The sequence below is a fragment of the Engraulis encrasicolus genome, chromosome 23 (assembly GCF_034702125.1).
Source record: "Engraulis encrasicolus isolate BLACKSEA-1 chromosome 23, IST_EnEncr_1.0, whole genome shotgun sequence".
Taxonomy (NCBI): domain Eukaryota; kingdom Metazoa; phylum Chordata; class Actinopteri; order Clupeiformes; family Engraulidae; genus Engraulis; species Engraulis encrasicolus.
This window is the reverse complement of record NC_085879.1, coordinates 38,733,706-38,746,205: the sequence shown is the minus strand read 5'-3', so window position 1 is coordinate 38,746,205 and position 12,500 is coordinate 38,733,706. Positions and strand designations below refer to the sequence as shown.

General features: G+C 45.2%; 1 protein-coding gene across 6 annotated transcripts in view; it reads right to left on the bottom strand.

Moving 5' to 3' along the window:
• Positions 1–12,500, bottom strand: part of diaph2 (diaphanous-related formin 2) — a 642,359-nt gene that overhangs the window by 560,042 nt on the left and 69,817 nt on the right. The gene's annotated exons all lie outside the window — the stretch shown is intronic.

Genomic DNA, 12,500 nt, shown 5'->3' with positions numbered 1-12,500 from the left:
TCTCTCTCTCTCTCTCTCTCTCTCTCTCTCTCTCTCTCTCTCTCTCTCTCTCTGTCTGTCTGTCTCTCTGCCTACGGATGAGACGCTATTACAGTGAAAATGACACGGGGAAAAATGGGGGGAGCGGATCTGGCACTTTGAAGTGAGCCCCCTTTGGCTTTAGTCTGATTAGATAAGGTGTGGATCAATCTGGAGGAGAGATGAAAGTTATCTGAAGGTCTGTGCTGAATAGACGAGTGGCGAGTGGCGCTAACAGGTGTGGAGAGAGGTGAGGTGAGGTGAGGCAGTCCCCTATTATGGGCCCCAGCGCTTGGCTTTAACCGGGTCAAACGCGGTGGCAGAATGGCGGCGGGCAGGCGCAGCTATCCACCCATGCCGGTGACCAGGGGCGCTGGCAGCTTTGTCCGGGCCCGGGACAAAGCCCTCAGAAAGGGGCCCCCACTTAATACATTCAATGTAACGGAGACCTAATTCTGGGCCCCATTTCTCTCTGGGACAGGGACAATTGACCCCTTTGCCCCCCCTGTGCAGATTAACGCACATTGAGAGAGAAACAGAGAGACGCAAAAATAAAGCCCGCCTTGTAATATTCATCATGTCGGCCTTCGTTAGCTGACAAAAATATCAATGAGTTGAGTACTGTAACAAATACACGAAAATTATGAATAGAAAAAAAAGCAGACCAAAAAAAAAACACGTCCCATTGCCTGGGAAAAGTCTGTGTGATCATTGATGTAATTAATCTCTAACAAAGAGCAGCAAGGTGTAATGCCAGCCATGGACAGGAGCCCAATTGCTTTCACCATGAACCTTTAATTTCAATCTGATGAAAGAACCCAAAAGGAGGAGGAGGGGGAGGGGGGATAACGAGAGAGAAGAAACTCATTTTCATCTTTCATTATGTTTGTGTTTTTCATGTCAGCATGGGGACTTTATGTTTTCTTCTCTTTTCTTTTTTGTACTTTGTTCATGCCACCCATGTTTTGCTCAGACATTTGTTATTGTCTTCAGCAAGAGATTAGCTCCAACTTCTAGGTGTTTTTTATTATTATAATTTGAGAAGAATGTGTGGGAGATGTCCAAGGTGTTCACCAAGAAAACATGAAGTTTCACTTTCTTTCCCATCCCTTGAAAGTTTTTGCAGTTATTTTCTTTTACTAAACTAGCTCTGATTTAATGCTGTCTCTGGATTTCTAAACGGCTTCTTCATGTCTTTCTGAATGAAAGTAAATCCGTATATGCTTACTTTATTTCCTGTATTCTATTACAAAAGCAACATTATATCCGTTTTTGCTTTCTCCCATAACCAACATTTGAACTCCCTATGAGGGCATTACAAGACAGCAGAGTATTTTTAATCTACGAAAGCATCACGTTGGCTGTGATTTCCATGGTACCTGCTATTTCAGGAGCATATGCATATTTCAGCCAAGGGAATAAATAGGAGACAATATACGTACAATATGTTTTTTTCTGCTGTTGTGCAGTTGACACTAAAACGGTAGCATTCCTCAGAGAGTGTGACAAAGAGTGTGAAAAAAACAAGGCACAGAAGCTTCAATAATTAGTTCTTTTTTCCCGAAATGATAGCATTCACAACAACGACATCACTTCTTTTTACGCACAAAGACAAAAACAATACCAAAGGCTTGAGCTAATCAGTGAAATATATATAGTGTGTGTATATACTGTATATATATACAGTGCCCTCCATAATTATTGGCACCCCTGGTTGAGATGTGTTTTTTAGCTTCCAATTATTTTATTTTTTTTCTAAATAATATGGGACCTAAATGGAAAAAAAGAGAAAAATCCAACCTTCAATACAAGTGCATTTATTCAGTGGGGAAAAAATCCCACATAAAGAAATAATTATTTGACATCAAATAATGTGTGTCACAATTATTAGCACCCCTGGTGTTAATATTTTGTACAACCCCCTTTTGCCAACAAAACAGCACCTAATCTTCTCCTATAATGTTTCACAAGATGGGAAAAGACAGAAAGAGGGATCTTCAGCCATTCCTCTTTGCAGAATCTCTCTAAATCATCCAGAGACCTGGGTCCTCTCCTCTGTACTCTCCTCTTCAGCTCACCCCACAGGTTCTCAATGGGGTTGAGGTCAGGGGACTGAGATGGCCATGGGAGGAGCTTGATTTTGTGTCTGGTGAACCATTTCTGTGTAGATTTGGCCATATGTTTAGGGTCATTGTCTTGCTGAAAGACCCAGTGACGACCCAGCTTCAGCTTTCGGGCAGAGGGCAACAGATTTTGATTTAAAATGTCCTGGTATTTCAAAGCATTCATGATGCCATGCACCCTAACAAGGTTCCCAGGGCCTTTGGAAGCGAAACAGCCCCACAGCATCACTGACCCACCCCCATACTTCACAGTGGGTATGGGGTGCTTTTCAGCATGCGCATCTTTCGTGGTACGCCAGACCCACTTAGAGTGTTTGTTGCCAAAAAGCTCAATCTTGGTCTCATCTGACCAAAGCACACGGTCCCAGTTGAAGCCCCAATACCGCTTGGCGAACTCCAGACGCTTGCGTTTATGATTGTGAGTGAGGAAAGGTTTTCTCCGTGCATGCCTCCCAAACAGCTTGTTGGCGTGTAGACAGCGCCTGATGGTTGATTTGGAGACTTTGTGACCCCAGGATGCTACCATTTGTTGTAATTCTGTAACAGTGAGCTTTGGAGATCTTTTGATTTCTCTTAATATCCTCCTCACTGTGCGTGGTGGCAAAATAAACTTGGGTCCTCGTCCAGGCTTGTTTACCACTGTTCCAGTTGTTTTGAACTTCTTAATTATTCCTCTCACAGTGGATATGGGCAGCTGCAGTTGAGTGGCAATCTTCTTGTAGCCTCTGCCTGACCTGTGAAGGTTGATGCACATCTGCCTCACTTGTATGCTGTGTTCCTTTGTCTTTCCCATGTTTAAGAGTGGATAAGAGAAATGGCCTCGGTGTCACGTCATATTTATACCCCAGGGAAACAGGAAGTGATGAATTACTAATTAAATGTTCCTACATACTCTGGTAAACTTTGTTAACTACTGTAGAAATGACAGAAATGCTTCAATTATATTTATTTACTGGGAATTGTTAAGGGTGCCAATAATTGTGGAACAGGTGATTTAATGAAAAATAATTATTTTTCAGTCAGGGATTTTTTTATTTTCTTACAATTCATTTGAGTTGAAGGCTACATTTTCCTACAATTTTCAGTGTGACAGTATTCTTCTGCAATAAACACTGAATTTATTTTAAGGCTTTTAACACATCTCAACCAGGGGTGCCAATAATTATGGAGGGCACTGTATGTATATATATATATATATATATATATATATATATATATATATATATATATAGTGTGTGTATATATAATGAAAAGTTCATTTAACACTTCACACTGGACACTGTTCTTTTTATTTCTCTTACTTTTTTGGAGCAAACCTGAAGGGTTGTGCACAATGACTTCCTCACACGGTATGCCTCTTAACCCATGTTAGCCTAAGCCCTTTTTGGGAAAGGGTGCCCTCTGCCTATTAAATCCTAAATATCTCAACCTCCGAAGCGCATACAAACATGTAATAAGTTGCATTTAAAAGCTAGGACCCTCATTTTGCATTAGAATGAGTTCATTCAGCTCTAACATACCCACATTTTTAACAGAAAACCCTCAAATCTCAAGAACCTGAACGCAACGTTTAGGTGTTTCCAGGCTACAATGGGTTAACCAATAACAAGAGGCCCGGGTTATTAACAGGACTCAAAGCGCTCAAACAATGCTGACACAAGCTCCTGCTTTGTCAGGTGATGAAGATGTTTGCGTCTCGGCAAAAAAATCTCACTCACAAATGAAAAGTTACTTTCCAAGACTTCACACTTCACACACCAAAGGACTGTGAATAAAACATGTGAAGACGCTACAGTACAGTACACTACACTACCTGTTACCTGTGACCCACTTCGCTTGCTGGAGTGGTAACCAGAGAAAGCTGTCGAAAACTATGTTCACGGAGGTTAATCAAAGCCACTTGTGAATGAGAGAGTGAGTTGAGTTGAGGAGAGGAGAGTCCTCCTCACTGCTCACTTAATGTAGCGCAAAAGTACTTTAAAATAAAACACTGAGTTATGGAGCTCGGCCTTCTTGCTACGTGGATCATAATGTAGCGAAGAACAAGAGGTGCAGAGGTTCAAAGGTGCAAGAGGCAGAGCGAAACAAAATGGTGTCTGTGTAGTACTAGTTGCACAGACAGAGTAAAACATCTATTCTTACACATAAGATACATGTCTGGGGGCTGCGGTAGAGAGTCTTGAATAATGTACTACCTGTCTTCCTGTAAGGCTAAGCTTAATGGTATTATCAAGCAGCTGTGCAAAGAATGACAAATTTGATCAAAGATGGCTTAAAGTTAGCTATTTGACCAGTCATTATGATTATACAGTTAAATATTTGAAGAGATTTTTTGCGAAATTATATGAAAGTCATTCAAATACATTATTATGTGATTTTAAGACAGAAAAATGGAACTGTGTTAAATCAAATTCCAAGATAAAAGCACTGATTTAAATTATAAATAGAGAATAACATTGAACACGCTTCATTTATGAAAAAGGACATTAAGTCTTTTATAAAGCATTCCCATTACTACTGCACTGCCAAGACCAAACAATCAACACTTCAGGACCATTTGGTGAGCATTGACATGTGTGGTTTGATGACTAACCATGATGACTAACATCCCAGCAGCTTGGAACGTAGTGTACTAGAGCTCCATTGTAAACAAACTGTCTTGGAGGACAGCAGTGGAGTGTACCATTCATCTGCCTGTTATAATGAAGTGCAGAGGCGATTCTAGGTCCGGGTGGGGCCCCAAGCGAAAATGCAAAAGAATGAACATTTGCACCAAAATCACCACTACTGTTGTACATTATGGGCTGTTATTCACTATCTAGGGGCTTGGGGGCCCCAAGCGGCTGCCTGCATTGCCTGGTGGCAAGATGCACCTCTGATGAAGTGCCACACCTTCAAGCAATCTCAAATGAACAAACATAATTGAGGATTTCCACCGGGGCTGTGTAGTATCACTGGTATTGTAGCTAGGAGCAACGCAGCACCACTGGATAGCTGAAGAAAAAGTAAAGCATTAGACCCTGTGACATCAACCCCGACAGTCCTACTCTGTGCTGCTGTCAGCCTTCAGAGGAAGACTGATTCTTCCACCCGGCTCTTTTTCTTTTTCTCACTCCTCTTTTTTTTTCCTTTTTTTGTCTTTTTGCCATGTTGTTTTCCAGGAACCGATTTTGCAAACAAACATTTGGCAGAACCACCTGAAGAAGAACAGGAATGCCATATGGCTGGGCTTTAAAAATTGATGCGGCCAGTGAGAGTAGCGAGACGCAGCGCGTCTGAACCAGAGGAGCGGAGGAGAGCTGGGGTAGAGCAGATGTAGAGTAGAGCAGGGGTCAGGTAGGGTAGGTATTAGGTAGACGGCACAGTAGCACAGGTGGGGAGGAGCAGAGCAGCGGAGGAGAGCACAGGAGGGTAGGATGCAGGGCACAGGGGGGGGTCAGGTAGGGTAGGTACTAGGTAGACGGCACAGTAGCACAGGTGGGGAGGAGCAGAGCGGCGGAGGAGCGCACAGGAGGGTAGGATGCAGGGCACAGGAGAGGTCAGGTGGGGTAGGTGGCACACAGTAGCACAGGTGGGGAGGACCAGAGCGGCGGAGGAGAGCACAGGAGGGTAGGATGCAGGGCACAGGGGGGGGTCAGGTAGGGTAGGTGGCACAGTAGAGAGGGTGGGGAGGAGAAGAGCGGTGGAGGAGCGCACAGGAGAGCAAGGGGCGGGGTACAGCAGAGGTGGGGTAGAGGAGAGGTCAGGTAGGGTAGGGTGGGTGGCACAGTAGCTCGGGTGGGGAGGGGAGAGGAGGGGAGACAGGAGACGCCTCTGCTGCTCGCCTCGCCACCGCCTGAGGAGAGGACACCTCCACAGGGAGCATGAGAGAGGGGCAGGGCAACATGGAATAAGACACACAGAGAGGGGAGCGGGGTGTGGGGGAGAGAGGGAGAGAGAGAGAGAGAGAGAGAGAGAGAGAGAGAGAGAGAGAGAGAGAGAGAGAGAGAGAGAGAATATTAGGTGTGTAATTGCAGCGACTGGGGATGGGTAGAAGAGAAGGGGAGAAACAGCGAATGAGACGGCAAGGAACAGAAAAGTCAGGCTGAAAAAAGTAAGAAAAAAAACAGTGGAGAATAAAGAGCGCTACTGAATTTGTGGATTTCTAAACAGTGGCAAACAAGGGAAAACAGGAAAGATGCATGTAAGAGATGCCAAAAAGAGCTTGACGGATTGCAAGAGGCCACTGAGTTTGGCTACGTTTACATGAGAAATTCAATTCAGAATTAACTCACTTTAATTCTGAATAAAGCTCAATTCTGCTTTGAAAACATCATGTAAACACTTCCCAATTTGGAATTAAATGAAAGATCAAAGTAAACTCGACGGAACTATTAAATTCTGAATTATTAATTTGGAATTAGAAACGTCATGTAAACACTGGCACTGTGTTTTAAGGTTCCAAGACAGCCTCCAATGCATTAAGACTCAACTGTGACTCAAGTTGTACTGCACTGTACAGTACATTAATTGAATGAGCCCTTGGACAAACAGGCAAGGACACACAAGTGTTTTCACCAAGTAGCCTCATTGACCATCTGAATGGAATGAAATTGGTGAAGGTACAAGGCATATCAAAGAACGAGGACAGTAGTCTCATGTCTGTCACATCAACACCTCGTCAGAACTGAAATCTGCAATGGCATTGGATTTTTTATTTATTTTTTGCATTGGCTAGACAAGACGTGGGTGTGTGTGTGCGTGTACGTGTGCGAGAGAGAGAGAGAGAGAGAGAGAGAGAGAGAGAGAGAGAGAGAGAGAGAGAAAGCGAGAGAGAGAGAGAGAGAGAGAGAGAGAGAGAGAGAGAGAGAAAGAGACAGAGAGAGCGAAGTTGCGTGCGCGTGTACGTGTACGTGTACGTGCGCGTGTACGTGCGCGTGTACGTGCGCGTGTACATGTGCGTCTGTCTGCACATTTTCCGTCTTGAAGCCGTGCGAGTCTCTGCAAGGGACTGTGAGAGGGTCCATCTGCATGCTTCCGACCATGTTTCACACGTTTCCCTCGCTCCTCAGATGTCTCACAAATGGCATTAGACGAAGGCGCGGTGGTGTGCAGGGCCTGAGAGAAACCCATTAGGTCAATTCCATAGCAACAATGTACTGCCACCCCTCATCCCCCATCCCCATCTCCATCCCCCGCCTCCATCCTCCCATCCATGCCTCTGAATCCCCTTCCATTATATTCTGACCAATGAAGATTCCAAAGTCATCTACTGCCATCTAGAGGCCATTGTTAGTTGTTCACCGCAGACAAAGGGAAGTTATAAAGGAGAGAGGCGTACAGTACACACAAATAACAACGATTGCCTGCTTTTCTGAAGGGCTCCTTCAAATGTTCAATCTGCTATAGGCCTATTGCTGAACAGCATGTGGCTGAGTGTACACATACGCACCCAGCCCGGAGTTTACTTCCTTCCTCTGCGCAATGATCTGCTAAATCTATTTTTGTTAAGACTATAAAAGAAAAGAAAAAAAGAAAAAAAAAACTGCAGTAACAGCCTTTAACATTGGTTGTCTCTCTCTTTTTCCCCCTTGATGCAGGCACCTGCCGAATAAGGATGACACATTCTTACAGACCTGCACAAAGGAAGGGATGCTAATGACACCTCAAAGCTCCAATCTGTTCAACGACTTTTCTCTCTTTTATTCCCCCCAAATCCAAACCCAGGGCTCTAAATAAACTTTTTTTCATCCCCCGTCAATATGGATAGCCTTTTTTTAACAGCCAAACTGATTTCCACCAGCACTCGTCCGTCCGCACCAGCATTTGTCTGCAGCACCTGTCTGCACAACCCGCCTACGACTCCATCCCATCCTCAGTGTGTCTGTCTGTCTGTCTGTCTCTCCTGCGGAAGTCTCTCCTCTTACTTTTAAGAGGCTCCGGGTACGGATCCCAGGGCCTTGGCCCCTCTGTGGGTCTCCCAACTGAGGTGGCTCTGATGGGGGGGATAACGATCACTGGGCTGGAGGAGTAAGACCATCGCAGCAGAGATGGCAGCAATGAAAAAAAGAAAAGAAAAGGACAACGAGGGACAAGTCCTGCCTGCCACACCTTATTAGAGGCCCTGATATGCTGACTGTGCTGAAAGGGAGCAGTTTTCTCTTCTGTTCTGTGTGTGTGTGTGTGTGTGTGTGTGTGTGTGTGTGTGTGTGTGTGTGTGTGTGTGTGTGTGTGTGTGTGTGTGTGTGTGTGTGTGTGTGTGTGTGTGTGTGTGTGTGTGTGGTGGGTGTGCGTGTGCGTGTGCGAGAGAGCGAGAGGGAGAGAGAGAGAGAGAGAGAGAGAGAGAGAGAGAGAGAGAGAGAGAGAGAAAGAAAGAAAACAAGAGAGGGGGAGAGGGAGAGAGAGAGAGAGAGAGAGAGAGAGAGAGAGAGAGAGAGAGAGAGAGAGAGAGAGAGAGAGAGAGAGACAGAGAGGAATAGAGAGAAGAGGGAAGTGAAGAATAAGTAGACAGAGAGATGCCAGTGAGGGGAGAGCGAAAGATAGGAAGGGAGTGTAATTTGTGTAGTATGTATGTCCTCTTTTGAAAGTCGCTTTGGTTATAAAGCGTCTGCCAAATGCAATGTAATGTAATGTAATGTAATGTATGACACCCATTAGACTCAGATGCAACCTGTAAAGAATGTAAACACAAAGGCAACAGAAAACCTGCACGTCTCCTTCCCCATGTCCAGCGTCCGTCTAACACAGGGGTCAGGAACCTTTTTGGTGGCGAGAGCCATAAACGCCAAATTTTTGAAAACTAATTTTCATGACAGCCATAGGCCATCAAAGAGACAATCCAGTTATTGCTTTTATTGATAACAGGTAAGTATAGGGTTGCCGACTGCCAACTTCATTATGGTGAGGGTCTGAGAGAATTTTGTATTTCTTAGATGTAATTTCCTACATTTTAACACTTTTTAACCTCCCTTGTCCCGTTTCAACTCAATATGGAACACATACTTTTATTTATAAATACAAGACGATTCCATATTTCAAGGGATGGTTGGCAACCCTAGATAAGTAAGAGCCATATACAGTTCCCAAAAGAGCCACATGTGGCTCTAGAGCCATAGGTTCCTGACCCCTGGTGGTCTAACATGATCTCTTTATCCTTGCGCAGCCATCACATTGCAGGCTCTCTCTCTAAGCAATGCAGCAGCATAAAGAAGCTGCCAACGTAGCAACACATACAGAAACACAACACATTCATTCAGTAACAACAACAAAAAAAGGCAACAAGCAGAAATTCTCAATGCATTCAGCTACATCAAATTAACTGAAGTGGGCAGTGAGTCCTTCATCAAAACCCTAACCAGTGCAGAAGAAGCTTGATGGAGCCTTGATGGAGCTACTAGCTCTCATGTACTGGAAACGGGATAATGTGAATGAGCTCATGCATACACTTCCATGCTCCACAGTAGATGTGCTGCTCATGTGAGGACAATTAAGCTGACCCAGAGCACCCATTCAGCAGCAAGCAACAGTTACAGAGTACCACCATACAAGACTAACACACGCACACACACACGCACCCACACGCACGCACGCGCACGCGCACTCACAGGCACACTCACACTCACGCTCACGCTCACGCTGACGCTCACGCACACGCACACGCACACGCACACGCACACGCACACGCACACGCACACACACACGCACCCACACGCACGCACGCGCACGCGCACACACACACACACACACAAAGGCTGACATAAGCCTGTACACATACAGACACAGGGAAACAAAGGCTGACACAAATCTGTGCACACAGAGACACAGACACACAGACAACCGTGCACACACACACAGACACAGACACAGACACAGACACAGACACAGACACAGACACAGACACAGACACAGACACAGACACAGACACAGACACAGACACAAAGACACACACACACACTCACACACAGCCGAACAGAAAACAAAAAGACAAAATCAAAGCGCTGCCATATTTCTGATGAGAGGGGAACGGGACGGTGATGGAAAATCCTGGCAGTCCTCTTCAACACCGTGTCAGAGAGTTTGCAGCACCTGATGCAGTCGTGAGGAGAGGGGACCAGAACGAGAACCCGGACAGTCTTTCATGAGCCAGATCTCAGAAAATAAAGAATCATGCATTGCACACACACGCGCACACAGACGTGTGCACTAACACACACATACAACTCAACCACCCACGCCGCTACAACACAACACACGCATGTACACATGTACGTAAGGTGGGCGCACACTCACTCACGCACACAAGTGCACTGAAAAAAAAAAGCAGTCACACTCTCATCAGTATCAAAGCAGCACATGCACTCGGGGCTCTCTTTCATCTCCTTTTCAATACAGCGTAATATGAGGCCATTCCTCTGGGCTGGCAGAATGAGCACTGATTGTTTATTTCACTTAGTGGGAAATAGTTCTCAGCATAATGCACTCGCCACTCACCACACCACAGCACACCACACCCCCTCTCAAATACAGAGACAAGAGAGACGAGACAGATGAGATGAGAGATGAGATGAGATGAGAGGGAGAGAGAAAGACAGACAGACAGACAGACAGACAGACAGACAGACAGACAGACAGACAGACAGACAGACAGGCAGACAGGCAGACAGGCAGGCAGGCAGACACAGAGACAGGCAGGCAGAGACAGAGACAGAGACAGAGACAGAGACAGAGACAGAGGCAGAGGCAGAGGCAGAGATAGAGACAGAGATAGAGACAGAGATAGAGACAGAGACAGAGACAGAGACAGAGACAGAGATAGAGACAGAGACAGAGACAGAGACAGAGACAGAGACAGAGACAGAGACAGAGACAGAGACAGAGACAGAGACAGAGACAGAGACAGCTACAGAGACAGCTACAGAGACAGAGACAGAGACAGAGACAGAGACAGAGACAGAGACAGAGAGAGCTGACCGAGAAAGAGATGCATGAGAGAGAACTGACACAGAAAGACAAGTGTGAGAGAGATAGAGCGTGCACACGCGCGGAAGAGAGAGAGAGAGTGGATAGAGAGGCAACGTGAGAAAAAGAGCGAGAGAGATGTGAGGGGATGAGAGAGACAAAGAGACAACAGAACCGAGAGATAGAGAGAGAGTGAGAGAGGGAGAGAGAGAGAGAGAGAGAGAGAGGGCCTTTTTTTCCAGCTGCCAGGGATACAAGGCTCATGCTTGGTCAGAGTCAGACAACCTCGACAGAACTGTTACTCCTTGAAACACCACGCTGCATGAACTGCAATTAACAAAAGCAAAACAAAAGAGAAAGGAAAAAAACACAACATGCCGAAGAGGTGTCTGGCGCATTTGTTTTTCTGCTTGCATGAGCGGCCAGGCGGCATGTTTTGCATGCTCACCAAGCCCCAGTCTTTCCTGTCAGAAAGATTGTGGCGATTGTGAGGGCGGCGGAAGGCTGTGCTAGCTAGTCGAAGGTATAAATCGGTCACGGTGGAGCAGCCAGTGAGGCAAAACCGAGGGCTCATTTGAAATCCTGTTTAATTCAGAACCTGGGCACTATATTTAAATCCGTAGTGCTGCTCTCCCACGAGCGATATGTCACCGGCAAATTCAGACAGACCCAATGCAATATAAATAATCCTTCATAAAAGGTCTGGGAATTGTATTAAGGCCGAATCAATCATGCCTCACTTGACATTTCTGAATTAGTCCTTGACTGCGAAGCATTAAAATTGTATGCAAAGAGGTGCCTGGCCCCACCAAGTTTTTTAATAAAGAATTTAAAAAGGTGGGGACGGGTATTTCCAAATGGATATTATTTTACTGTCAATCTGAGTCACCGCCATCGCTTTCAGCAATATCATGATGGAGGTTAAACTGCAAAATACAAATAATGCAACGCGTCGTAAATGTCTGTTATTAGTTCGTTGAATCAACTCAGCAACAGCAAGACGAACAGAAGATGACATTTTGAAACCATCAAATGTTGGTTTGAGTGAAGGATGGGGGGGGCACAGATCTTCTCAGTGAGATGATCTCCCCAGTGTCATGTAACCAATGGCAACATTTCACTGAAGTTACAAATTAAGGGAACATTCTAAAGCTAGGCACTGAAAAAAAGCGAAAAAGAAAGAAAGTTTCTCCTTCTAGCTGCTTTTCACGAGATCAATGCTGGGCTGGTAACAGGTAGGAAGAGAAAGTGGTTGCACAAAAGTTATGTGACAAATTTTACCTTGGGGTTTGAGGGCAACAGGGATGATGCAAAATAAGTGAAAACAGCTTTTTAACAAAAAAAAATGTACATGGACATTTTTTCCCTACCTATTTAAGACATTTTCCGTGTGTCACATTCAGCAACCATATTCTCTGTGTC